This window comes from Mytilus edulis, chromosome 2 (assembly GCF_963676685.1).
Source record: "Mytilus edulis chromosome 2, xbMytEdul2.2, whole genome shotgun sequence".
Classification (NCBI taxonomy): domain Eukaryota; kingdom Metazoa; phylum Mollusca; class Bivalvia; order Mytilida; family Mytilidae; genus Mytilus; species Mytilus edulis.
Window position 1 is genome coordinate 40,779,053 of NC_092345.1, and position 27,692 is coordinate 40,806,744.

General features: G+C 32.8%; 1 protein-coding gene and 1 long non-coding RNA gene across 2 annotated transcripts in view; one reads left to right on the forward strand and one right to left on the reverse strand.

Annotated features, from left to right (window-relative positions):
- Positions 1-21,895, reverse strand: part of LOC139510172 (angiotensin-converting enzyme-like) — a 97,590-nt gene extending 75,695 nt beyond the window's left edge. The window contains exon 1 of the mRNA XM_071296527.1: positions 21,760-21,895. The gene's annotated coding sequence lies outside the window, so the exon portion shown is untranslated. The remainder of the gene's footprint in view (positions 1-21,759) is intronic.
- LOC139510173 (uncharacterized) lies at positions 14,192-18,270 on the forward strand. Its single transcript, XR_011661849.1, has 2 exons — positions 14,192-15,722; positions 18,033-18,270. It is a non-coding gene; the product is annotated as an uncharacterized lncRNA (long non-coding RNA).
- Positions 21,896-27,692: the final 5,797 nt, after the last annotated feature.

Consider the following 27,692-nt stretch of genomic DNA (forward strand, 5'->3'; position numbering starts at 1 on the left):
ATTTCGTATACAACACAGTTAGGTTAATAACCGATCGAGCTAGGAAAGCGATATGGGCATCTGAAAGTGATAAGAATACTATTTTTTTTTAGAAAAATTCAAGCAAGAAAATAATGCTGTAAAAGAACTTTTGACAAAAGTGATGTCATTAGTGATACTGATGGTATACTATAGATATTGAATATTCTTTTTATAAAAATTTATATTCTTGTGTTAAATATATAATGTGAAAATGAAAGAATTCATTAGTTCCATTAATGTAAAAACAAATCAAAATGATAAAGACATGTGTGATGCAGAAATATTATATGATGAAATTACTGAAGCTTTGATGGCTATGTCAAAAAACAAAAGTCCTGGTACATATGGGCTTACGACAGAATTTTATTGTAAATTTTATGATTGTTTAAGAAATATATTATGTCATTATAGTATTTATGATGAAAATATTTTGTCAAGGTCAATGAGAGCAGGTGTTTTAAGCTTAATTTACAAGAAAAAAGGTGATAGAAGAACTTTGAAAAAATATAGACCAATATCTTTGTTACAAGTTGACTATAAAATATTGGCCAGAATAATGGCAAAAAGATTTAAAAAGGTATTACCAACTATTATATCAGAAAACCAGACTTGCTGTATTATTGGTAGAGATATTAGTAATAATATTGCTAATGTAAGAGATATAATAACTTTAGTTGAAAATGATGAACTTGAAGGCTATATTGTTGATATTGACCAAGAGAAGCTTTTGACAGAGAAAGTCATCAGTATATTTTTAAACCATTAAAGCAATTTGGGTTTGGTGATGGGATAAGGGTGTCCAATTAGTGCCCTTCTTTATGTTTTAGCAGCTGAAACTTTACATTGTAATATTAGGGAAAATGTGAATATATCTGGTATCCAAATAGGACTAGTTTTTGAAATGTATGAAGCCAGCTAAAATAAGGTAAAATAACTGATAATGAAAAAAACGAAACTAATTTGCAAGTTTGCGAAAACTATATTTTATTGTTAGGAGTGTATGTTGGCAAAGACAAAACTTCTTGTGACCATTTAAATTGGAGTGGCAAAGTTAGAAAAATTAAGTCCTTAATACATAAGTGGATGCAGAGGCAATTGACAATACAGGGTAGAGTGAATGTTATTTCTTCATTACTTATGTCTAGAGTATGGTATTCTTTGTTTGTAACATCGATGCCAGATTATGTTTTACGAGATATTAAAACTGCATGTGTTAGTTTTGTGTGGAATAATGGTGCACACTTGGTAAAATATAACACCATCATTGATCAAAAGTGTAATGGAGGTTTACAGTTACCCGATATTGAATCAAAGATGTATGCATTTAGATTAAAAATTTTGGCCAGGTTTTTAGACAAGAATTATAATGCGCTATGGAAGTCAACATTTCAATATTGTATTTCAACATTTTTATATATGAACTTATCAGAAGAAATATTATACATAGAGAATAATACATGGCAAAATCCGTATCATATGCCGTATCATCCTGAGATACCAATATCAGCCAGAGGGCCTTTAGAAACTAAAATATTTTTCGCTCTATACTTATTAATGTCATTTTAAAAGACAAATTGTCAGAGTTTTCTATGTGTTCGGTATAAGAATTGTTTTTATTACTTACTAGTAAACTATGTCAGCATCATATTTGCTATAAAAAGTGGACGGAAGTTTTGAGATTGAAGAGAATGTTCTTTGTAAAGTATGGAAAAACGTCATTTTTTTTTATTGGAAACCATCTATATTAATGGATCTAGATTTCAAAAGAGCACATTATTGTATTTTCACTAATTCTAAACTTATGACTATGAAACTTATAAATTACTATGTATGTGATGTATGTGAAAAGGAAGTAGAAAATATCACTCATGAATTTATTTTTATTATGTTCTGGATTAGTAGAATTTCATCTATTTATGCAACAAAAGTTGTCAGTCATTTGATAACGTTGATTCTGACAAAATTGATAAAGGTGTTTGGATCTTTTACTTATAAACGACATGAAAAGAAATGTCGAAAAAAAGTTATTAAACCTTGGTTTGACCAAATATGTTGGGGAAAAAAGGCGGTGCTTTCGAATATCAAAAAGAAGATATAAATACAATAAAACATGTTTAAAAAGAGAGGAGATGAAGAATACAGAACGAGAATATAAGAGGCAAATGAACATTTCTATTAACAAGCATAAAAAAGCCATGAGAAAAAAGATGAATGTTTTAAAAAATAGTAATTCTAAAGAATTTTGGAAGATATTGAACTCGTATAAAGAAAAAAAAAAGGAATAATATTCCTGTTGATATACTTTTTGAATTTTTCAAAAATTTAAATTCGTCAGATCCTGACGCTGGTGAAGAAATTATTATAGATGAGAATAACGAACTTAATTCACTATTAAACAGTCCTATTACGGAAAATGAAATTTTTAAATGCATCAAAAATCTTAAGAATGGCAAAACTTGTGGTGATGACTTCGTCATTAATGAATATATTAAGAGCACCACTCAGATTTTCATGCCAATCTATGTAAAACTGTTCAATATTGTATTTGATACTGGAAAAGTGCCTGAACTTTGGCTTGTTGGTAATGTTATACCTTTTTATAAAAACAAAGGTGACCAGTCAGATCCACAAAACTACAGACCAATAACTATATTAAGCTGTATGGGTAAACTTTTTACGTCAATTTTGAATTTAAGACTGAGTAACTTTTTGGAAAAATATTTGTTGTTAAATGAAAACCAGTTTGGTTTCAGAAAGGGCTTTTCCACTATAGACAGTATATTTACTCTGCATATTTTATTTGAATTATTGAGACAAAAAAAGAAAAAACTTTTTTGTGCTTTTATTGATTTTGCTAAAGCTTTCGATACAGTTTGGAGATCTGGTCTTTGGTCAAAACTCATTTTACATACAGTGAATGGGAAGATGTATAACACTATATTTAATATGTATAAAAATGTGAAATCACGAATTTTTAGTGATGGGGAATATTCAGACTACTTTCCATGTAATGTAGGTGTAAGACAGGGAGAAAATTTATCTCCCATACTTTTTTCTATTTATTTAAATGATTTAGAAAGCTTTTTTCAGAACAAAAATGTAAATGGTTTGAAAGCTTTATCAGATCAAATAGAGAACGAACTAAGTATGTATTTAGAACTGTTTGTTGTATTGTACGCAGACGACGCTGTACTTATGTCAGAAACACAAGCAGATCTACAAAAACAATTAGACGCTTTAAAAGAATATTGTGATACATGGAAATTAAAAGTCAATGTCCCTAAAAGCAAAATAGTAATTTTTTCTAAAGGTAGACCACTACAAAATGTTAGTTTTAAATATGCTGATATTGAGTTAGATATTGTTGAAGAATTTACATATCTTGGTGTATTGTTTTCTAGAACAGGAAGTTTCACAAAAGCAAAAAAGGCACAGGCTGATAAAGCAACAAGGGCTATGTACGATATTCTTAAAAAGGGGAGATTACATAATCTGAATATTAAATGTCAACTAGAATTATTTGACAAATTAGTTAAGCCTATATTATTATACGGGTGTGAAGTCTGGGGAATGGGCAACACCTCTGTTATAGAACGTGTTCATCTAAAATTTTGTAAATTACTGCTTAATCTTAAAAAATCAACGCCTGATTATATGATATATGGGGAACTTGGCCGATTCCCACTGGATATTTTTATTAAATTACGTACTATTAATTATTGGGAAAAGCTTGTAACTGGGGAAAATAAGAAACTTCCTGTTATTCTATACAATCTTGTTACTGGTAGTTATAATGGAAATATAGCTTGGTGTAAGAATGTAAAATCTGTGCTTGATAATTGTGGGCTATCAAATATATGGAACACTAAATATTTTATAAGTAAAAACTGGTTGTATGATACTGTTAAATTAAGATTAACTGACCAGTTCAGACAGACATGGTATGCTACTGTACAGAATTCTCCAAAAGCTCTAAATTATAAATTATTCAAAAAAAGTATAAATTTCGAAACCTACTTTGATATTTTAGATGACAAAAATATTGCTTCTTTTTGTAGATTTAGAACGTTGAACACAAAAATTCCTATCGAAATTGGTAGATGGCAAAACATTCAGAGAGAAAATCGTATTTGTACATTGTGCAATTCCGGTGACATTGGCGACGAGTTCCATTATATTTTAGAATGCTCGGCAATAGACGATAGTAGACAACTGCTACTAAAGCATCATTTTATAAACAGACCAAATATTTTAAAATTTCAAGGTCTAATGAATAGTAGCAACCCGTCTGAACTAAACAATCTGTGCAAGTTTATAAGAATTATTATTAAATGCCTAGAATCTCCTGGGTAATCACTTTATGTCTCTATTTTACATTTGTATTTAAAATTTATACTATGTTAATTTATTTGTATATGTCTCTGTACCATTGTACTTTGGTTTATGAGAATAAAGATATATAAGACAAAATTGATAATTTAATGTATGAAGAGGTATCATTAGCGCCAATTTACCTGTACACATATCTTTCATTAATATTGTCCGAGTACACAGTTATTTCGTAGTGCATTTCCTTTAGACAATAAATGGAAATAAAAAAAATCCCACCTGCGCTTTCTCCATAATATTGTTACAATGTGTTCTACTACTTTTGGGACAAATTATATCAAAATTATAGAAAACTTCATCAGCTCTAACTGAAAATATGGACAATTTTATGTGAAGGGAGGCTTGAAATCTTTTGACAGCTTCCGAAATGCTAATTTTTGACCTTTTTCAACTGGACCAAATCACTACTTTACTTTTTATTATTCATGAATCAAATTTTTTTACAGTGTAATTTTATCCCCCTTCTTGCTTCTTGAGGCATAAAACATAAATAAATAAATTTGGAAGGGGTATAAAAAAAATTGACAAGTAAAACACTGTCCACAGTAGGGACTATATTCGTAGGGACTATATTCAACGAAAATTAAGGGACGATAACTGTGTACTCGGACCATATCAATGATTTATATTTATTCTTATAATATGTTTGGCTTAAAAAGTATTATATGATCGGAGATATTTCACCATTAAGATGAGCATCTGGAGAAAAATGACTTGAAATGCAGTAGACAGTCCATGTACAGAGAGAGAAGAAAACTTATTGCTTTGCTGAATATTTAATACAAGATATGCCAAAAGAGAAGAAAATATAAGCTTTAGTTGATTATGTTTTAGCCACATACGTTGATGACACAGTGCTTTGTTCTCACCATCCGTATGGGCTGAAATTCTATCTACCGCAAGGCGTACTAGTAATGGAGCAGAAGCTAGCATTCCAAGGGGAATTATAATGAACTGTTTTATGTATTTCATCCTTATGTGTTTGTCTTTTTGGACAATAAAGTGAAGTTACAAGCTACTACATACATTAGATTATGAAGTACCCATGCAGCAGCAGTAAGAAGAAAGTATGTTTCAGAAAAGGAAACAATTGCCGTGTAAACTGCCGGTTCCAGGTCCGAATAAAGGTGTAGGGAAGTCATTTTTCTTCTAATTGGCGCAATCGTATGTTTTATTTTTGGCGCAAATGATACCATGTAATTTTAAAACAGGTGGCGCAAACGTAGCATTGGAGAAAAAAAGTTGTGGCGCAAAAAGACGCATTTTTGGCGCAAACGGATCTCTCCCGAGGTATTTATGTTTGGTTCATTTGGATCTATCAAAGGCGTAAATGTCAGTTTTGTCAATTTCATGTTATCTATAGCGAGGTATTGTATCTTCAGGAGAAGAAATTTACTTAAAAAAATAATTAGTAATGTTGATTATTCATTTGTGTTGATTATATATGTCATATAAATTTAACTAAAATGCTAGAATTGTGAAGATTTCAGTAATTTAGCATGTCTTAATGATGCTAGTACCCAAAATATGTGCATTATATTGTCAAAAACAGCCCATATTCATGTAGCAGAAGCATTCTACTTTCCAATAAATAACTAAAAGTTTACATTTTAACATTTTTGTAAAATTGCTCTATTTTGGGGCCAAAAAGGGGTCTTACTGAACCTACTTCTTTGGGGTCCGCCGTCCGTGAACTTTTCACTCTTTGAACTACTCTTTGGGAACCACGTAAAAGGATCAATATATGAATCTGTTATTTTTCTCCATTGTTATAGCATATGATAAAAAGATCATAACATATCATTTTTCATATCGCATGTATTATCAGCCCTCGAGCCATGCAAAAACAAAAATCAAAATAACACGATATGTAATATATTATAAACATACAATCAATAAAAAAAAAAAAACATCAAGTCTAGCTATATTTGAAATTGTAGTAGGATAATGAGAGGAAAACTATAATACCTTCCGAAAAAACGCCGAGGTCTAAGAAAATAGACAAGAGTTTCTTGATATTTCATGATATATTTACAATAACTAACAACTCAGAATATTTACAACAAAAAGTCCAGCTTCCTTCCCTAAAGAGATGCAATCTTGTTTGTCTATAAATATGTAACATAGCAAGTGCTGAGAAACGGTCTGAGTCTCATCGTGGTTCTCAAGTAGGTTTTAATTCTGTTCATTGTTCTAAAAGATCAAAGTCTCAAATAGGTGGTGTGTTGTGGACTTTAGAGGAATTGTGGACTTTAACGGTGCCACACGACAGGCAAAACGTACCTATAGAAGAACAGTAGCGGTAGAAATAATAGACAATGACGAGCAAAAATCCAACTGACTATTGGGAAAAAATACGTAAATTAGGACATAGAAGTACTAGTAACAAATGTATACCACAGGAAGTCGTTGATGATAATGGTACTATAACTAGATCTGAACAAGAAGTTTTGGAAAGATGGCGTTGTGATTTTGAAAATTTATACAATGGTTTGTCGAGTGACGAATTTGATTCAGAACACTATATTCAAGCTAAAGTACACAAACAACTATTAGAGGAAAATATGGAGGACCCCTCGTATATGCCGAATAATCTTTTAAATGTGAACATATCAAGAAATGAAATAAATTCTATAGTAATGCAAGCGAAACTACGATCTGCAAGTGGATATGACGAAATACCATACGATGTTTTAAAATTTCCTGTAGTTATTGAAATATTAAACAATCTTTTTCAACTGATTTTTGACTCGAGTCTAATTCCGTCCGCCTGGAGAAAATCCATAATTTGTCTTATATTGAAGGATCCGTCGTCAGATGCACGTATTCCGATGAATTACAGAGGAGTCAGTCTATTATTATGTGTAAGCAAACTCTATAGCGGATTTGTTAACAAGAGATTATCAAGTTTTCTCGAGACTGAAAATATTCTTGCAGATGAACAGAATGGGTTCAGGAAAAATAGGTCTTGTGAAGATCATATTTTTACCTTAAACAGTATTGTGAGAAACAATCCCAACGTCTTTGCGACATTCATTGACTTAAAAACGTGCTTTGATTTCGTTGATAGAGACATGATGTTGTATAAGTTGCGCTTAAATAATATAGACGGCAAAATTTACAATTCAATTAAAAGCATTTATCAGCATACAAGCTCCTGTGTGCATATCAACAATAAGCTGACGAATTGGTTTGACTGTAAATCCGGCGTAAAACAAGGGGATAACGTTTCTCCGACACTTTTCCCTATCTTCATCAACGATCTGGTTAAAGAAGTTAATGATTTGAATTTAGGATTTGATATTAATGGAAGACAGATTTCACTTCTACTTTACGCTGATGATATTGTTATGTTCGCAAAAAGTGAGGATGAACTTCAACAAATGTTAAATGTGATTCGTAGCTGGTGTAAACGTTGGAGGGTTCTGATCAACACGGACAAATCTAAGTGCGTGCACTTTCGTAAAGAACGTAAAAAGCAGAGTGAATTTAACTTTTCAATCGGCAATAATGCGTTAAAAACAGTGGACGATTACAAATACTTAGGTGTAGCTTTTAACTGTAAAGGTAACTTTAATTTACATACAGAGACTTTGGTTAAAAGGTGCAGGAAAAGCCTTAGGTAAAATTATCTCGAAAATCCATAGTTTAAAGGATTTTGGTTTTCAGTCTTATGAAAAACTTTTTTATTCATGTGTTACTCCAATCCTCGACTACGCATCTGGAATGTGGGGAAATAGGAAGTTCCAATCAATAGACAACGTACAGAACAGAGCAATTCGATATTACTTAGGCCTTCACAGATTTGCACCAAGTCTAGCACTGTATGGGGATACAGGATGGATGCCAAGTCAGTTTCGGCATTGGGTAAACATTATTCGATACTGGAATAGGCTATTATCGTTTGAAGACGACCGATTAACGAAAGTGGTGTTCAATATGGATTATGATCGTTGCACAAACAATTGGTGTAGTGACACTTAAGATATTTTCACTGAACTTAATATGTTACATTATTACGAAAGTAGAACAATGGTGGATTTAAAATCTTTTGAACAAATTGTACGAACTTATTACAGTGATACATGGAGAGAGTCTTTGATAAATAAACCAAAGCTACGATCTTACTTAAACTTTAAAACAAACTTCGAACTAGAGCACTATGTAAAACTAAATCTTACGAAACACGAGCGATCTGTGCTAGCCCAGTTTAGATGCGGGATACTACCGATCTGTATTGAGACTGGTAGATATATTGGGGAACCAGTAGAAAACAGACTATGTCAATTTTGTAATTCTCAAAATGTTGAAAGTGAGCTACATTTTCTTATAAACTGCACATTTTATAATGATATCAGACAAACTGTTTTTAGCGAGATATTAATGGTGCCTGACTATACGCAACTAGATGAGCAGGGAAAATTAACATTTCTAATGGTGAACCATCCAAGAAAAATAGCTAAATACTTAGCAGCGTCACTTTTCCGTAGAAAACAAACAGTTTACTCTAGTTAACATTCTTAAACTTTTTCACAAACTTTAGATGAATAATATATGAACTTTTACAATCGTTAATTCTTAATCTATAATTATCTGTATATAAATTTAAATTGGCAATTGACACGTGATATTAGAACATTTATATTGAACTAAAAGTAAAAGGTGACTTATTACCGACCGTGCAAGGGCTGTATAACAAGTGAAGGTCGTTAAAAACTTCCATTTGTTGTGGTGACGTATTGGTCCATTGGGCCGGGTGTATTATATATGTAGAATGAAATTCAAAACAGTGTGGCTGTGGCCATTGATTTACACATTAAATTCATTCATTGACTGGGACAATTTAGGTGAACGTTTGTATGTAACGACCTGACTGCTCACTATGTACTTTTTAAAGACACTTAAACTATGGGGTCACCAAAGGTTCTCATCACCTTAATAAAGTAATTCGAAAAACTAATTAAGGAATGACTGTAACATTGTTTCTGTCTATGAAGCGGGTTATTTAACAGTGTGCACCACATTTTTTATGATATTTCGAATAAACAGAAAAAATATTAGTCATTTCTTATAATTTAATTCTAAATTCCATGCATTTTAAACCGTAGAAAACAATGAAAAAACGTTGATGACGTCACGGTCACATAACGAAATAACGTCACGGTCGCATGACTAAATTATGTCTATGGCCTGTGGGTTGAGTTCAATATCGTAGTAGCTACGTAGCCGAGCAGCTACGTAGCGGCTACGTAGCTGCTAGCAATATTTATGTAACAACTAGTATATTGCTACACGTTCAATCAGTGAAAATCTACGTAGCACTACGTAGCTGCTACGATATTGAACGCAGCCCTGATAACGAAATAACGTCAGCCAATCAGAAGACGCGTTATATTCAAAATTAAATTATTCAGAAATAACACGATGTTTTGATTTATATCAATTATATAAATCAAAACATAAAGGTTATTTCTGATAAATTTTTCGAATTATTCATAATAATTAAAGGCGTTAAGAAACCTTTGGTGACCCCACAGTTTAAATGTCTATCGTAGGTACGTCGTGAACAGTGGTCGTTACAGACAAACGTTCACGTAAATTGTCCCAGTCAATGGATGAATATAATGTGTTAAGCAATGGCCACAGCCACACTGTTTTGAATTTCATTCTAATTATATTTTGTAGGAATTTATATATTTATGCTGATTTACACATATCACTACAATAAACAATTTACTTACTTACTTAGGGACGACATCAAAAGTTCAATGTAGGATAAAAAACTTAATTCACATAGTTTTTTCACTGACCCCCCCCCCCCCCCCCCTCTTAACTCTATTTGGAAATTGATTTACCAATAGGGATATATGTAAAAAATCGATTTAAGATATACAAAACTTGCAGAAGGTTAACCCCCACCCCCAAACTATTTGATTTAAGTTTTTTTTTATCCTACATCGATCTTTTGATGTCGTCCCTTACTTACTTATATTATTGAGATAGCTGTAGAATTTTATGAAAAGCCAAGTTGATTTGAAAAATTTTTAAAGGTGATTATCTGAATTTAGTCCAAACTGAAAATTCAATTTTTTTTTTTTACCTATTAATTAAATCCTTAAATTTGAGAGCAATATACCAAAATACCACAAAAACTGGCATTCTGTAAGATCAATATATAATTGATATAGCTGTATAGTTAAATGAAAATCCAAATTGATATGGAACATTTATATACATTTTTAAAGGTGACTATCTGAAATTTCGGGTTAGTCCAAAATGAAAATTCTAGCTTAATTAATCCTTAAATTTGACAGCAATGAATCAAACTACCAAATAACCTGGAATTTTGTAAGTTCAATATATAATTGAGATAAATGGACTGATTTAGACCAGTCGAGACTATATAAAAAGGTCAAGACAAGTTTAGACTGTCCGAGACCGAGACTGTTTAGACCATATTAAGATTATACAAAGATTATTTATAAGTACTAAATTGTTTACTTTTACAAATTGTGACTTTGATGGAGGGTTGTCTCTTTGACACTTATACCACATCTTCTTATATATATCTTATTTTCAAGTCAATTTGAGACTAAACTGGAGTGCAGTTGAGATAACGTTAAGCCATGTCAAATCTGTGCTCCACTAGTCAAAATATGGTCTTTTCAGACTCTGAACAGTTTTTAGTGTAATAGGACATATACTTTATTTTTGCATGTATGTCATAGGACATTGAGTTTTTTCAGACCAGATCAATATAGGACATTCACTTTTTCTTGTTGTAACCAGAATTTGCACCGGTCCTACCTGTCTGATAAATATTACACGGTCCCTTATTACTTATAGTATAACTAATCGCCGTATTTGAATATAAAAAAATAAGACAACGCGTGACCGAACGACGCATGGATTAAACGAGTGGCATTTGTTAGCAAGTACTATACTATCCCCATAAAAGTTCCCGTAAATTTTGACGTCGTCATAAAAAACATCTGACGTCACAATGGAAAAGTAAACAACCGATACCGGAAACACCGGAAGTAACTTGCACGAGAGGCACTATTATGGGTTTTGTGCACGAGATGCACATGATATGGGTTATCAGCCCGGGTGGGAAATTATGGCTTGTGTACTTCCGCTTATTACACATATGCAAAAGCTATCATATCAATGCTAAGTATATGATAAAACAGTTTATGATAAGCTCTTTAATAGAAGTTAATGAACTTGTTAAAAGCACTGAAAGATAAACGTATTTACACTTTTGGTATTTAGATTTATCATATACTTAGTATTAATATGATAGCTTTTGCATATGTGTAATGGGCGGAAGTGCACAAGCCATATCTTCCCACCCGGGCTGATAACCCATATCAAGTGCCTCTCGTGCAAAAAACCCATATCAGTGCCTCTCGTGCAAGTTACTTCCGGTGTTTCCGGTATCGGTTGTTTACTTTTCCATTGTGACGTCAGATGTTTTTTATGACGACGTCAAAATTTACGGGAACTTTTGTGGGGATAGTTTAATACTTGCTAACAAATGCCATTGACAATTATGAATCATTTTATAGTACAACAAACAAGAAGTAGTAATGATCGTAAAACTCTTCCAAATTTTCAATGTTTCAAAATGCCTCTATAGGATATGTTACCATAAATATATAAGGAGTTAATGATGCTGTTGGACAACTATAGTATATTTGATTCATAATTTTAACTTTCTTTATAAAGTGTTTGACTGTTTTAGTTATTGCATTAGTTTATTTGCCTTACATAAAACTTTGTCGGAAGTATATGATAAAGCGATTAATACATGGCCTTTTCCATATCAGCCTGGGTATCATCCCTCGACCCATATCAGCACCTCGACTCCGTCTCGGGCTGATATGGGGGTCTCGGGATGATACCCAGGCTGATATGGAAAAGGCCATGTATTAATCTCTATTTATCATATACTTAGCATTGATATGATAGCTTTTGCATATGTGTAATGAGCGGAAGTACACAAGCCATAAATTCCACCCAGGCTAATAACCCATATCAGCCCGAGCTGATAATCCATATCACGGGCGTCTCGTGCAAAAACCCATAACAGTGCTTCTCGTGCAAGTTATTTGCGGTGTTTCTGGTATTGATTGTTTACTTTTTCATTGTGACGTCAGATATTTTTTATGACGACGTCAAAATTTACGGGAACTTCTGTGGGGATAGTTTAGTACTTGCTAACAAATGCCATTGACAATTAAGGTTCATCATTAGGAATTGAAAAATATGGCCGTGTTTACAGCACAAATTTTTCTCTGAGTACAGACAAACCTATTCACCTGCAAAAGTTTTAAGGGATGGCAGGAACTAGATATATATATTTTAAATGCATTTTATGTTTTAGAAAATATAAACTTTACTAGATTTTGCTTTCCAGTTTTTTTCGTTCCTACAGAAGGTGCCAAAATAAACTAAGTTGGGAAATTGTTTTGAGAATCTCCTGGTATAATACATGTTGTGAGTAGTATTGATTTAAATAGGACAATAGATGGACAATAGACATCTGCAGAAAATAGGTGATTTAAACTGTGTAACTGAGTGAACCGTATCACATGAAACTCGGGTGTTTGTTTATTTTGCTATCTTCTGCAGACTGGAAAAAACTGGACATCAAAATCCAGGTAAGTTTTTAATTTTCTGAAACGTAGACTTCATATAACTTTTATATATATCTATAGTTCCTGCCATGCCTTAAGGTTCATCATAACCTTTTGGCTAAAATGGCCGTATTTACACCCCAAATTTTACTCTGAGTACAGACTAACCAATACACCTGCAACAGTTTTAAGGGATGGCAGGAACTAGATAATAAATTTTAAATACATTTTATGTTTCAGAAAATTATAAACTTTTCTAGATTTTGCTATCCATTTTTTTTTTCGTTCCTGCAGAAGGTGCAAAAATTAACTAAGTAGTGAAAACGATTGAGAAGCTCCCCTCATATAATCAAAGTTGTGAGTAGTATTGATTTAAATGGACAATAGATGGACAATAGACACCTGTAAACAATAGGTTATTTAACAGGTTTAAACTGTAACTGAGTGGACCGTATCAAATGAAACTCGGGTGTTTGTTTATTTTGCTATCTTCTGCAGACTGGAAAAAAATGAACATCAAAATCCAGGTAAGTTTTTAATTTTCTGAAACGTAGACTTCATATAACTTTTATATATATAACCAATTGTATTTGCTAATTGAAAATTAAGCGGAATAAAATAATTTAAGACAGCAGAGAAGATACTTCTGTTTTAATTGGTTATTACTAACCGACTTAAATAAAAGAGTGAGCTATTAATACTATAAATGTATGATGTCTCTAGTCTGGTCAAAGGGTCAGAGTGTCCTACTTAATTAAACGATTGAAATTAGATAACATGTTTTCACGTGCAGAGAAATTTCACTTATGACCAATGCATGATTGGATATCATCTTTCTTATTGGTCAATGATCTTGCGGGTCAGTACGAGTTCACGTGTAAGTGTATTGTGGTCACTTCCTTTTATCATCAACATTTGATGTGTTAACTTGTGATTCTTATCAAACAATTTGTTCAAAATTACCACCCACATACCGCCCTTAATGTTATCTTTTGAAGTAGATATGTATATATGTTTATTTATGGGGCAGATTTTTCTACCCACCTTTGCTATTCTTTGTCATTTATTCAATTGACATGATATTAGTTGATGTAATTTCGTATTAATTATGTATTATTATTTCATATTAAAATGTTTAGTTTTTATATCATATAGCAAATCAAGCTCAGACTCTGGCTTGTGTATACATAGTATGTTTATGGTATCTATAGCTGTCTGTCTTAAATCTAGTTCCTGCCATGCCTTAAAACTTTTACCAGTTTGTCTGTACTCATAGTAATTCACGGCCATATTTTTCAATTCCTTATGATGAACATTAAGAATAATTTTATAGTACAACAAACATGGAGTAATAATGATCATAAAACTCTTCCAAATTTTCAATGTTTCAAAATGCCTCATTAGAAAATGTACCTATACATATATATATGGAGGTACTGATGCTGTTGTTGGACAATTATAGTATATTTGATTATTAATTCAACTTCTTTATAAAGTTTTTGACTGTTTTAGTTATTGCATTTGTTTATTTGCCTTACATAAAACTATTGTCGGAAGTATATGATAAAGCGATTAATACATGGCACTTTCCATATCAGCCTGGGTATCATCCCTCGACCCATATCAGCACCTCGACTCCGTCTCGGGCTGATATGGGGGTCTCGGGACTTGTTATTCAGTGGTAGTTGTTTATTGGTGTGGTTCATATATGTTTATCGTTTTGTTACAGTCCTTTTGGGCCTTTTTATAGTTTGCTGTTAGGTGTGAGCTAACGCTCCGTAATGACGACCGTACTATAAACTTTTTAATAAATTATGATTTGGATGGAGAGCTGTCTCGTTGACACTCATATTGCATCTTTTGATTTATATATGTACTCAGTTCTATTTGATCACAACTTCGTGGTGAATTTCTTAGACTGAACACACCGTCACATTTCAATAACGAACAGTACATTTTGGGTAAAAACCGTACTTAATCATGAACAAACATAGTCATCTTTAATGATAAAAAACTTGTGTACGTGTATTCAGTTTTCAGTGGATTTGACTTACTCTACACTTTTACAATGATATGTTTAGAGAAACCACATTATTCATTTAAGTTGATGACACTAAAAATTCATCATAAACTATAACCAAATCATTTACCACAAACAGAGACGGACGGATGAACGGACGTAACTGAGACTTTTAAATATAATGGCAATCTCTATCGTCGACGGAGCATAACAAAATCAAAGTCGTGAATTGAGGAACATGTCAGTCTTGTGTCAATCAAAACAAACTCTTGATATTTTCAGAAATAAAGTATAATGCATAAGTGCAAATAGTAGTTGTATATTTGTTACAAGAAAGTCTACATAGTTTCGATATGTCCTCGCTAATTATTGCCAAGTCTGTTTCAAAGAAAAAAATCAGATCAACAGAGAAAAGAACTAATCAGAATAAAAACAAAAGGTCTTTCCACCGAAAAGTTAAAAGATCTTGTTATAATTACCATACAGTCCGGAATGCGGTTCGATAAAATTGCTCCCCTTCTTTATTTCGCTCTCCTGTCAAATCATGTAATTTCGCTACCTCCAATGGTAGACGCTACAACGATGGGTGTCGTCAAGAAAGGTACGATTAAAGGAATCAGCTAGGAATTAGACGATCACCATTGGTATAGGTGAGTTGTTTAATAGTTGTTGCATTGGGATAAATGCATGTTTTGGATTAATTCATAATCAGGAATAGCTGGGAAGAAAAGAAACGTGTTGCTACGTGAACCCGGAAAGGCCGGGACAAATTAAAAAAAATAATCTAGAGACGATCGTTCTGAGTGTGCCACCTACTCATTCAAACGTGTACACAAGCACAGTATTCCCTATCTATGTAATGTGTTTTCATAATTATGTGATATAGAGCCAAAAAAGGTAGCAGGTTTTTGTGTCTTGTTGTTAAGCATTTCCAGGGGAGACAATGTTATTTTTCACGGTGTGTTTGATAGGTTTGTTACATTGTAACATTATATAATACACACTCATAAAGTGGATTAAAATAGCCTCCCACACTCAATTAACTGAATTTCAATTATTCTTTTAACCGTAGTGCTATTACATAAGACTTCGGAGGTTCATATCACTTATATTCAACATTTGTATCGGATTTTTTTTACTAATGATGTTAAACGGTTCTTAGTAAAAAAAAAAAATCCGATAAAACCGTTGAATGTAAATGATATGAACCTCAGAAGTCTTATATATTGTCCTTTAATATAAGACCGGAGGTTCATATCATTTGCATTCAACATTTTTTATCTATTTTTTGTTTACATTCAATGTTAAACGGTTCAACATTGGTAGTTAAAAAAAATCCGATAAAAATTAATGGTTCAACATTGATAGTAAAAATAAATCCGATAAACATGTTGAATGTAAATGATATGAAACTCTGGAACCTGACATTATTGGACTATTGATTATTAGTTCTTTATCCTAATTAAATGTTTTTGTGGTGTATATTACAAAAAAAGGGGGGGGGGGTAAAAACACCAAAATACCTTAACAATCCTACAATATAAAAAAGAAGATGTGGTATGCCAATGAGACGACTGTCAACAAGATACAAAAATGACACAGACATTAACAACTCTAGGTCACCGTACGGCCTTCAACAATGCCGAGCAAAGCCCATACCGCATAGTCAGCTATAAAAGGCCACGATAAGACAATGTAAAACAATTTAAACGAGAAAACTAATATCTGTTTACAGAATGAGAAATATTTCGTATTCTAAAACCAATGTTTCTCACATGTTTGTTAGACATGTTGAAAATACAGACAAATTTTTAGTACGTATACCCATCCCCTCTTTTTCAATTCATCATTAGTTCAAGATACAGCTCTGAAGAATATGCAATAACCTAACATTGATAAAACCGTTGAATGTAAATGATATGAACCTCAGAAGTCTTATATATTGTCCTTTAATATAAGACCGGAGGTTCATATCATTTGCATTCAACATTTTTTATCTAATTTTTGTTTACATTCGATGTTGAACGGTTCAACATTGGTAGTTAAAAAAAATCCGATAAAAATTAATGGTTCAACATTGATAGTAAAAATAAATCCGATAAACATGTTGAATGTAAATGATATGAAACTCTGAAGCCTGACATTATTGGACTATTGATTATTAGTTCTTTATCCTAATTAAATGTTTTTGTGGTGTATATTACAAAAAAAAAGGGAGGGGGGGGGGGGGTAAAAACACCAAAATACCTTAACAATCCTACAATATAAAAAAGAAGATGTGGTATGCCAATGAGACAACTATCAACAAGATACAAAAATGACACAGACATTAACAACTCTAGGTCACCGTACGGCCTTCAACAATGAGCAAAGCCCATACCGCATAGTCAGCTATAAAAGGCCACGATAAGACAATGTAAAACAATTTAAACGAGAAAACTAATATCTGTTTACAGAATGAGATATATTTCGTATTCTAAAACCAATGTTTCTCACATGTTTGTTAGACATGTTGAAAATACAGACAAATTTTTAGTACGTATACCCATCCCCTCTTTTTCAATTCATCATTAGTTCAAGATACAGCTCTGAAGAATATGCAATAACCTAACATTGATAATTTAGCTAACAATAACTTCAGTACATTTTTCTAATAAGTGAAGTGCATTTTTCTAACAAGTGTAGACCAATGAAAACATTTGATATGATTTGAAAACATGGCAAATTAAGTAGGATCTTGTGGTTTCGTAGACATAAATGATAATTCAACATATTCTATTTATATTTTTCTTTATTTCATATTCTAGTATATTTAATAACATGTTTATATTTTGTGACGCATCTGATGTATAAATCCAGTGCCAGATTCGGGAAAGAGCTCTCAAGTCCGATCTGTTTGTACGGGGAACATGTGGTTGCAAACCCCTCTTTAATTGCCTGTTCGATTTTTTTGTTTGCAGTGTCGAAAAGGGAGTAAGACAGCAGTTTTATCAAGAAGTTATGTGAAAGTTCTGCTATACATCTGACAGCCAGGAATTATTCTGAAGTACACATGTCGACTAGAGACATGGAACAGAGAGGAGAGGTTTTAAAGTACCAGATGCTTATCTGAGATTCCAATTTGAACTAAAGAAAGCAATATATAAAGATATGTAGGAGAAATAATCTATATGAATAAAGTTATGCCACAAAAAGGAACTTGTTTTTTTTTATATACAGAATTTGTCAAACGTATCCATAACAGAAGAGATTTAAATGCATCCTTCATAGCCTTGTAATACTGATGGTAATAATTTATATAATTTCTGAGATGATATAGCAGTGCCATTGGTTTCCCTTTTTCCTTCTTCAAAGAACTTGATCATCTGAACTCTTTTTTTAAAATTGGAGCCCTGTTCAAGAACAGTTAAAAGAGCATATATATGCTTAATTTTCGTTATTTTTTAGAATCATCATTTTTTTTAAATGAATCAGGTTGTACATTCTACATAAAATATGCCAGTCAACCGTAAATGTTAACATCCCAAAAAGGTCTTTAGTATATTCATTTTTCAACTTACAGAATATGTCAAAGGTTTAAGCATCCCAAACATTACCATGTGACTTGAGTTTTTGATTTGTCAATATCAAGCAAACTCGATATTTTCCATAACATCATATAATTCTGTGTTATTATTAAAAAAAAACAAAGAATTACCTCTTGCACAAAACTGTAACAGATTATCAAATACTGTCTAGTAAGTACAATTTTAACCCAAGCCCCTGCTCTTTTAAGCACCGTCTTATCAACGGCTTGGCCGATTGTAAGTGTTCGGTGCAGATCTCGAGACTGTAGACTTGAGACAATGACATGGAGGTAAGTATGTACAAGAACAACGTTCTCAAGCATATAGGCAGATTCGAGCTGGGGCTTTAGTCGGTAAAATTTGTTAGCTTAAACATACGGGATTCACTGAAGCAGGACTGGAGCGAGCTCTCCTAAGCTCAGTCAGCGCCCACCCCCTCCTAATGTAAAATTTTGGATCGGCCACTGAATATTGGTTTTAACAGTGCGATGGAAGTCTTCAAATGAATAAAAAAAAAATATAATATATAATGAAAGTCTTTGTGCTAGTTATTTACATAAGGGAACGAAAATTTAACTTCAAATTGTGAAAAAGAGTGAGGGGTAAGATTCATTAAAAAAATATCGTCTAAATATTATGAATTCTAATCTTCTAAAACCTTATAGTGTTAAGTTTTGAAAGAAAGAAAAAATTGATTGATGGAGGCGGACAATAAATGTTCGCGCTCAAACAAGAAAACCAAACCCCCTTTGAAGTTCAAGGATTAACTTACTTCCTTGTTGATGGATTGTTTCCTGGCCTGCTTTGGTGGAATATTGTTGCATGTTTCACACTCAAGTAATACATATACCCATGTGTTGTACATGAATTATGAAGACACCGGTGTACTACTATAATAGTACTTGACTCAGTGGCGGATCAAGAGGGGGCCCACTGACTACCTAAGGGCGGGGGGGGGGGCGATTCCGTCACGCTTCAGTGATTCCCTATAGAACCAACCAATATTTTTTTTCTGAAAAAGGCCACCCCCCCCTAAATCCGACTCGGTGACTTGTAATAGTGAGCATGTATGAGACAAATAGAGTGAGCTACCATATACGGTAAAAATTCATATAAGGGAACTTTGATATCCTTGAATCTGTTTCTGAGTTGTGAAGAACTAACGTACAACTAACAGTGGGATGGTTATTCAAGAAAATTACTACAATAAAATTGAGTCTAATGTTAAAATGTTAAATAAGTTGAGACTCTTAATGTCTAGCAAATTTTCGACTGTAGATGAACTATTATTAAGAAAAAAATAAGATAATAAATAGTAAATTCAAATCGTATGAATCGTATGAATAATATTGGCGAACAAAAAAAGTATCACATTATGTCGTCGGACAATTGTAAGATGCTAAGATAGACTAAAAATGTATCGAAAATATAGCACAAAAGAAATCATGAAATAACTCGGTGCAATCCCAATTTAAGATGCAAACACATCAAAAGAAAAACAAAATCACACCATATCTCCACATGACACAAAACAAAAAACCAACTGCAATCAGCAAATAAGACGCAAAGAGTCACAAGAAATTAAAAAAAAATCCATTCGCGGGCAACTGCCGACTTATTATACTGTATGATCGAACACAAACATAGCCAAAATATGACACTCAAGAAATAAGACGCAAACTACATTACAAGAATTGTAAGATCAATAATTGATGTATAAAAAATAATTCCGAACGACAATTGGTTAACACAAACAAAAGGAATACAACGATTTAAATCTATGCTACCCAAAAAACTCAACTTCACAATGGTCAACCAATCCGGGTTACTGTATAACTAAGGTGTAACAAAATGTGTAACAAAACTTTTTAAAATAATACAGAAATTATGACTGTCGGTGTAATTGTAATTGTTTAAGAAAAAGACATGTCAAGCATGCAAATATTTTTTTTTTTAAATAGTTTTAATCACTTAAAAGTCATGTGATGTTACATATATAGGACGGGTGTGTTCGATGCGTAAATTAATTAACAAAACCCCGTCATATAACATTCAACTTTGAAGTTGCGTCAAAATGTCAAATTTAGGTGTGCCACTTAGGGAATGGTCTTAAACGATTGACAATTCATTTTTCAATTTTTGTTATTTTTCCCAGATTTTTTCTATATAATATGTCGAGCAAAAAAAAGTAGCAGTTTATAAGGAGACCCCCGAAATGACGTAACAGCTTGACTTATGGTCGTTTTAAAAACGATTGCTTGCAAGTTGCATTGTGAACAATTGTACAATATGAAAATTAAACAACGTGAATGCAAATATTTATAATGACTTTACGGAAAGTAACTTTTGTGACTATACAAAGTTCGTTACACTTTTCTACCTTCTAAACACAAGAGGTCGAAATTCTTTTGTTCTATTTAAACCGCATATCGGACTGCATAACAAAATTCAGAGTTCATTCAACAATAAAGTGGAAAAAACTTATATATAATTAGAACAATATCAAAACGTCATCCCACGAAAAATTGAAAAAACCTTATGATCTGAACAAAATCAAAAGCGCTTTCTACGGAAAAATGAAAAGACCTACTAATAATCAGAACAAAATAAAAAAAAAATAAAGGGATTTTCACAGAAAAGGTGAAATACCTATCAATTATCAAAACAAAATCAAAATGTCTTTCCACGAAAAAAATGGAAAGACTTTTTATAAATCAGAACAAAATAAAAGATTAAGCGCTTTCCACGGAAAAGTGGAAAGACTAAATCAAAATGTCTGTTCATGGAAAAGTGGAAATAAACATGAATAAAAGTAACATATAATTTATACAATATAAACACTATTGCAATTATTTTTTTTGTCTTCTTTTAAAAAAATAAATAAATAAAATATCCAGCAATAATTGTGCATTTAACTTTGTTCCCGCTCTCTTTCCAAGTTTTTTTTTAAACAAGTGGGTAAAGAAACACGGAATTCAGTAAACAGGACAGTTGACTATTAAAATATTGAACATGGTTATTGAATCTTTTATTGTATAAATCGTTCTTTCTTTAATGAATACCCACTTGAATAAAAATCTTTAGAAGTTATCGATAAAATATGAAGAAAATTATTACTTACATTTAACACCGAAAATTGTATGTCTTTGATTTTCACAACTATAAATATCTGACGAATCTTTTAAAAAGTCATAAACATTTTATTTGGTTGTTATAAAAGTTAATCGAAAATGGTAACAATAGTGGTATATCCCCGCCCTACCCGTTATAAATGAAATTATGTGTGATTCACAATGTGAGCAAGGCGAAAACTATTGTATTTGGTGTCGTACATGTGTAGTATTGTTTGAACATATGCAATGATAGAGCTCTTCTATCCATCTTCGTTCTTCAAAAGTGTATCAATGTGAAAATAGTATAGATATGTATTAAGTTTCATCACATCGAATGCAAATAATTTTGAAACACAAAACAAATAACCAAAACCATTTTATAGGCTGTGATAAACCTAAAAAGTGAAAAAGGGAGTCGAAAGATACTAAAGGGAAATTCAAACTCATTAGTCGAAAATAAACTGACAACGCCATGGCTAAAAAAGAAAAATACCAACAGACAAACAACAGTATATCAGAAACTAAAAACCGAGCAACACGAATCCCACCAAATATCAGGGGTGATTTCAGTTTCTCCAGAAAGATAAGCAGATCCTGCTCCACACATTGCACCCATTGTGTTGATCGTCAGTCTACAAACCCGGTTATAATCCATATTCGGTAGGCCACATTCGGTGTAAATGGGATGAATTTTTGTTACGACAAGTGGAATATTTCCGTAGTCATCTTTGAAACAAATGTAATAATTCCATAATTTAAAAGGTTATAAACCAATTCGTGCTTGCGACCATGAAAATTTCGAAAAAAATATTTTAACGTCACCTCTTGGAACTAACTCTTCCTTTTGAGGGTGACTAGGATAGATGGAATGAAGTACTAATCTAAAAATCAATACTTGTTCTATGTCACATAAAATATTTATTGTTATATAAACTCTGAACAATAAGTTTGTGACACATAACAACTCATAATGAGGCCAAATATGCATACCCTTTCGGATCACGTTACGTCACCTCAAGTTTTTCGTGGTATACATGTAAATCAGTCTTTAGTTTTCAATGTTTTGTATTCTGGTGTTCTTATTTATTATATTTTTTTTGCAAGGCGTTGTCATATTTGGCTAGGATGAAATTTGAAAAAAATAGACAGGACAGGAGTTTTGAGTAAAAAAAAGGCAGGATGAGACACTTGCAAAAAAAAAAAGTCAGGATAAACTAAAAAAAAAAAAGGCAGGACCGAACAGAGTGAAAAATAAAAAGGCAGGACAGAGATTACAGCTAAAAAAAATGCAGGACAAACTTTTTCATCCTAGCCCCCCCCCCCCCCCCCTCGGGGGTCCGAGGGTTGGAACCTCCTTTTTCTACCCCCCTTTTTGAACGAATACATTTCAATGGGACATATGGTTGGAAACGGAATCTCCTACAAAGGTTAAAAAGGATACTGAACTATATGTCGAATACGTGGATATACCCCCTGAATTTATATTAGTAAGTCCAATAAATGATCCAGACATAAAATCTGAAGTATATAAAAATTGGAAGGGACATTACAGCAGTAGATTTATACTATTCACCAAAGTTTCATAGGAATTTTGAGCTATAGTCTGCAAATTGCAACCCAACCTCTTTTTATCCAAAACATTAATTCTGAAATTTCTAAAAATCGAGAGGGAGCTTACACCAATAGATATTTATTTATAAACAATTCACAAAAGTGTCTTGTGAAATGGTGACAGCAGGTTGAAGTTATTGTAGCACCTGATGATGTAAGACAGACGATCAAGACAGGCGTATACAAATGTATACAGCTGAAATATACAATCATTTAACTCAATAATAGTTTGAGTGATGTTCTTTTAGTGACGTAATTCTTCGATTCGTTTAGTGACTTAATACACTGACCCCTGTAATTGAGGGGATGAACATGGGAAAAAGCGAGACATAGCTATCCTACGATCAAGAATCATGTCAACCTTAGAGGCGGATTAAAGGGAAGGTAAGAGGGTTGGAACCCCTTTACTCCTGGGTTAGGAACCCCTTTAAAATTGGCGGGATACAACCGCTCGTATTGGAAATCATAATTGGTATATGTACAATACACTAGGGATCCTCTTCGTCTGGTTCCCGTCCCTGTAATTGAGGGGTGAACACGGGGTAGTTCCCACTTCCATCACCCTTTTTTATGAAGCATATAATTTTTCTATTTTACTACCCACGTCACCCGGTTCCCGCCCGATTCCCAATTCCCTCTAACCTAACTCCCATTCATTCCCAAGTCTCGATTTTAGATCATGTCCACCACAAGGGCGGATTAAGAAGTGGAAGGTCCGAGGGTTCTAACCCCCGTTTTCTCCTTAATTGGGAAACCCCTTTACAAACTGGCTGGATCCAACCCCTCGTATTTGTTATCATAATTGATATATGTACAATACTAGATCGGAATCAAATAATTAATTAAAGAAAATATTTATTATTTGAATCAAATAGGAATAACAGCTAAAGGAAATCTTCCGTATAAAAGACATTAATTGTCCGTATGATGACCATAATCAAATAGTTACCACTATTACAGCTAACAGTAAGAGTTATGTAGTCTATTGAACATCAATTGAAAAAATATTTAAAGAAAGGAATATGCATGTAAATACACCTTTTTCAGCATTTACCCTGTCCCATTGGTATATGTTTGCATTTCGTATAGCTTTACACACTGTGACAGTGTTGCCTCTAACACATTTCGATCGGACAGATTGTCACATAATATGCAGAAGAGTGGAATCAATGGGGTATTCAGTAAAATTACAAATATCATATAATAAATCAAATGATACGTTTCCCGGAAGTGGAGAGAAACCTTATTTTATAAAGCATGTTTTTAATATAAATTCCTTGATGGAGATTTAATGATTAATTATAAATCCCCTGATGGAGAGCTTAGTCGATTCTTAAATTGAGGGGTGTAACCGCAATGGAAAAACTTAAGTCGTCTGCAACGGTCAAATATTCTACCTGGATGGAAAATTTCGAAAATGACCTATTTGGTCAAATGAATAATTCTTTTGTTTATATTGTTGTTAATTAATAATTAGAACAGTTCTACATAGTACAATTTTATACCGTAATACCACCTACGTTTCTTAACCTTAATGTATATGATTTTTTTTTTATTAAAGCTTCACTGAACCGTGAAATTGACTTTAAAATAGTGCTCAATACGACTTTAGCCATCTAAGACTGTGGTAAAACAACCTAATGTTTAGATTATATTATGAAAGTTATTTATTTCAAAACAAATTGATGTTGAAACCTTCAGACTCAAACGTCAACCAACACTTAAATCTGAATTGGGGTTGTAAAAACTCATTAAAACCACAAGGCTTATAAAGTTTTGTGCCAGTCGCGTGTTTCGTCTATATAACACTCGTCAAGGGCGCTTGAATAAAAGATGGTTGGAAATCAAAATCAAATACGAGATTGAAGGGCCAAGTCCAAAAATTCGATAAAAATATGTGAATAACGGACCAGGCCATCTTTGCTAGGGAGTAATAGGACCTAAGTGTTTCGAATCTATAATACTAAAATTACGAGGTCCAATTTGTCAGCCGTCATCACGTAAAAACGACGAATCAAAGAATTCAACTTTATATACAACTAATATAGCACAAAGGTGTAGATTAAAAATTACACCACTCCAGGCCCTTTTGTTTTCCACGTAATTAATATCGCCAATAATTAGGAAGTTCCGGGTCGAGTCCGATACCGATACCAATAGTATAATCACCTGTTACCTATTACCTTATCTGTACGTTCCGCATCTGACAGGCGCACCACCAAACGGTGTATTCAGGATTAATATGCTATATAAACGGGTCATAATCACAGGGTCGACACTACTAAATTGTCAAATTGTTACCTATTGTAGTATTTTAATCCGTAAGACTTTCTAAGATAACAATACAAATACTAAAAATCTGGACTAAAAATAAGTTTCAATTTGTTATCGGGAATGACGTAAAACAGCGAATCAAAGAATTCAACTTTATTTATAACTAATACAGGACAATGCTGTTGATTAAAAAATACTCCATTCCAGGACCTTTTGTTTTCCAAATATTTAATATTACCAATAATTGATAAGTTCCAGTTCGACGGGTTCAAACAGAAAGATTTGAAAGCAGAGAAAATTGTGTATCTTATAATCGGCATGACTTTATCAGATGACAGTAATACTAAGATAAAGCTTGCGCATAGTTATATACTTTAATTTAGTCACGGACCCGCGATATCACGGGTGTGTTCTAGTAATATAAAAAAAATTGTCAATATGACAATAAAATTATGAAAACTTACAAGTCACATTCTATTTCAAAACTAAATGGAAGTTTTTAAAGAATTCGATCTATATTCTTTCCTTCATAATGAGGTTAATATCTTAATTGTATTGTAAACACTATCACGACTATTTTTGAAAAGTGTACGCTTAGAACTTTTAATACGGTAGAAGTTGGTGGGGTGGGACTAAATCTGTGATCACATCTTACCGGCTAGCTCGAACGGACGCCAAACGGATGAAAAACAAGTTTTCGTTGACAAAATTGTATCCGTTGGGAGTCAGTTGGTATACTGACCAAATAAAACGGACGGGTAACACATGACTAACGGACAAACACAGGATATGCAACGTACGAGAAACGGAAACGTACCGGACAGATCGAATGTCAAACGTACATCCAACTGACGAGTACCGCATAAAACGGACATCTGACGGAAACGTACCGGATAAAACGTATGAAAAAGAAAACCAGAAATAAAAGGCGGCAATAATACATGTAAATCACATACTTTTGACCTTAAAATAATTAAAAAGATTCCGTGTAACAGATTTTAGTTTATTCTTCAAAATGCCGTCAAAAAGAAGAGGAAAATAATGTCTGAAAAAAATGCGAATAAGGCCGCCAGACCAAGATTCAGAAGTCAAGCCAAATATAAAATTTGATGCAACTGAAACCCCACGAGAAGGCTTCCCTCGACCATTTCAATTGGTTTTACATCCGTTTTATCCTGTACCCTTCCGTTAATGTCAGTTTTCATTCCGTGCATCATCCATTTTATCCGTTATACGTCGGACCGGTAGAAGTCTGTTTGTGAATTGGTCTACTGGACCTCCAACGGATATATAACGGACAATATAACGGATACAATTTGGAAACGGAACGGACGAGTACCGTATAAAACAGACGCCTACAAAGTTTTGAACATGCTTTACATTTTCCTACGGACAGAATATTAAGCTGGTTCTCGGCTGATTACTACACTTTGTTCATAGACAGCCGGTGAGATCCGGTCTACTGTAGAATCTGAATAGTCTTCGAATCAAATCACGTGTATAATACCGCACTTCACATTGTTTGCGTTATCCGGTTAGCTTAAAATATACGCACAGAATAAATCTAGCAACTGTATAAATTCTATGACATTGTCAGAAATAAAAATATATTAAATTTAATGTCATGTTTTTGGGGTAATTTTTAAATAATTTTCCTTTTAACAAAGTTGATGAATATCGGGGAAATATCTCCAGTATGCTGTGATTGGTCCACATAGATTTGAAAAACCCAAATCATCGAAATATCTGTACGTTTTTTTAATCTTGAGGCAAGTAAGATAATAAAAAAATCATTAGAAATGATGCGTTTTAAAGTTATTTCAGTTTTGTGTTGTTGTTTTTTCTCGCGTTCTTGGTGTTTGAGTGTTTTTGAGCAAACATATGAACCCGACGAGAGTTAAATATAAAAAGTAAGGATATGAAATTGGCGTCTATTGCATGAGAAAAAGAATAATTAATTGTCGTTTCCTTAATGTGCATTAGCAATTATTTCATGCACATTAAGCACAAAATACAAAAAAAAAGTTTCTTTAGATATAAGAAGATGTGATATGAG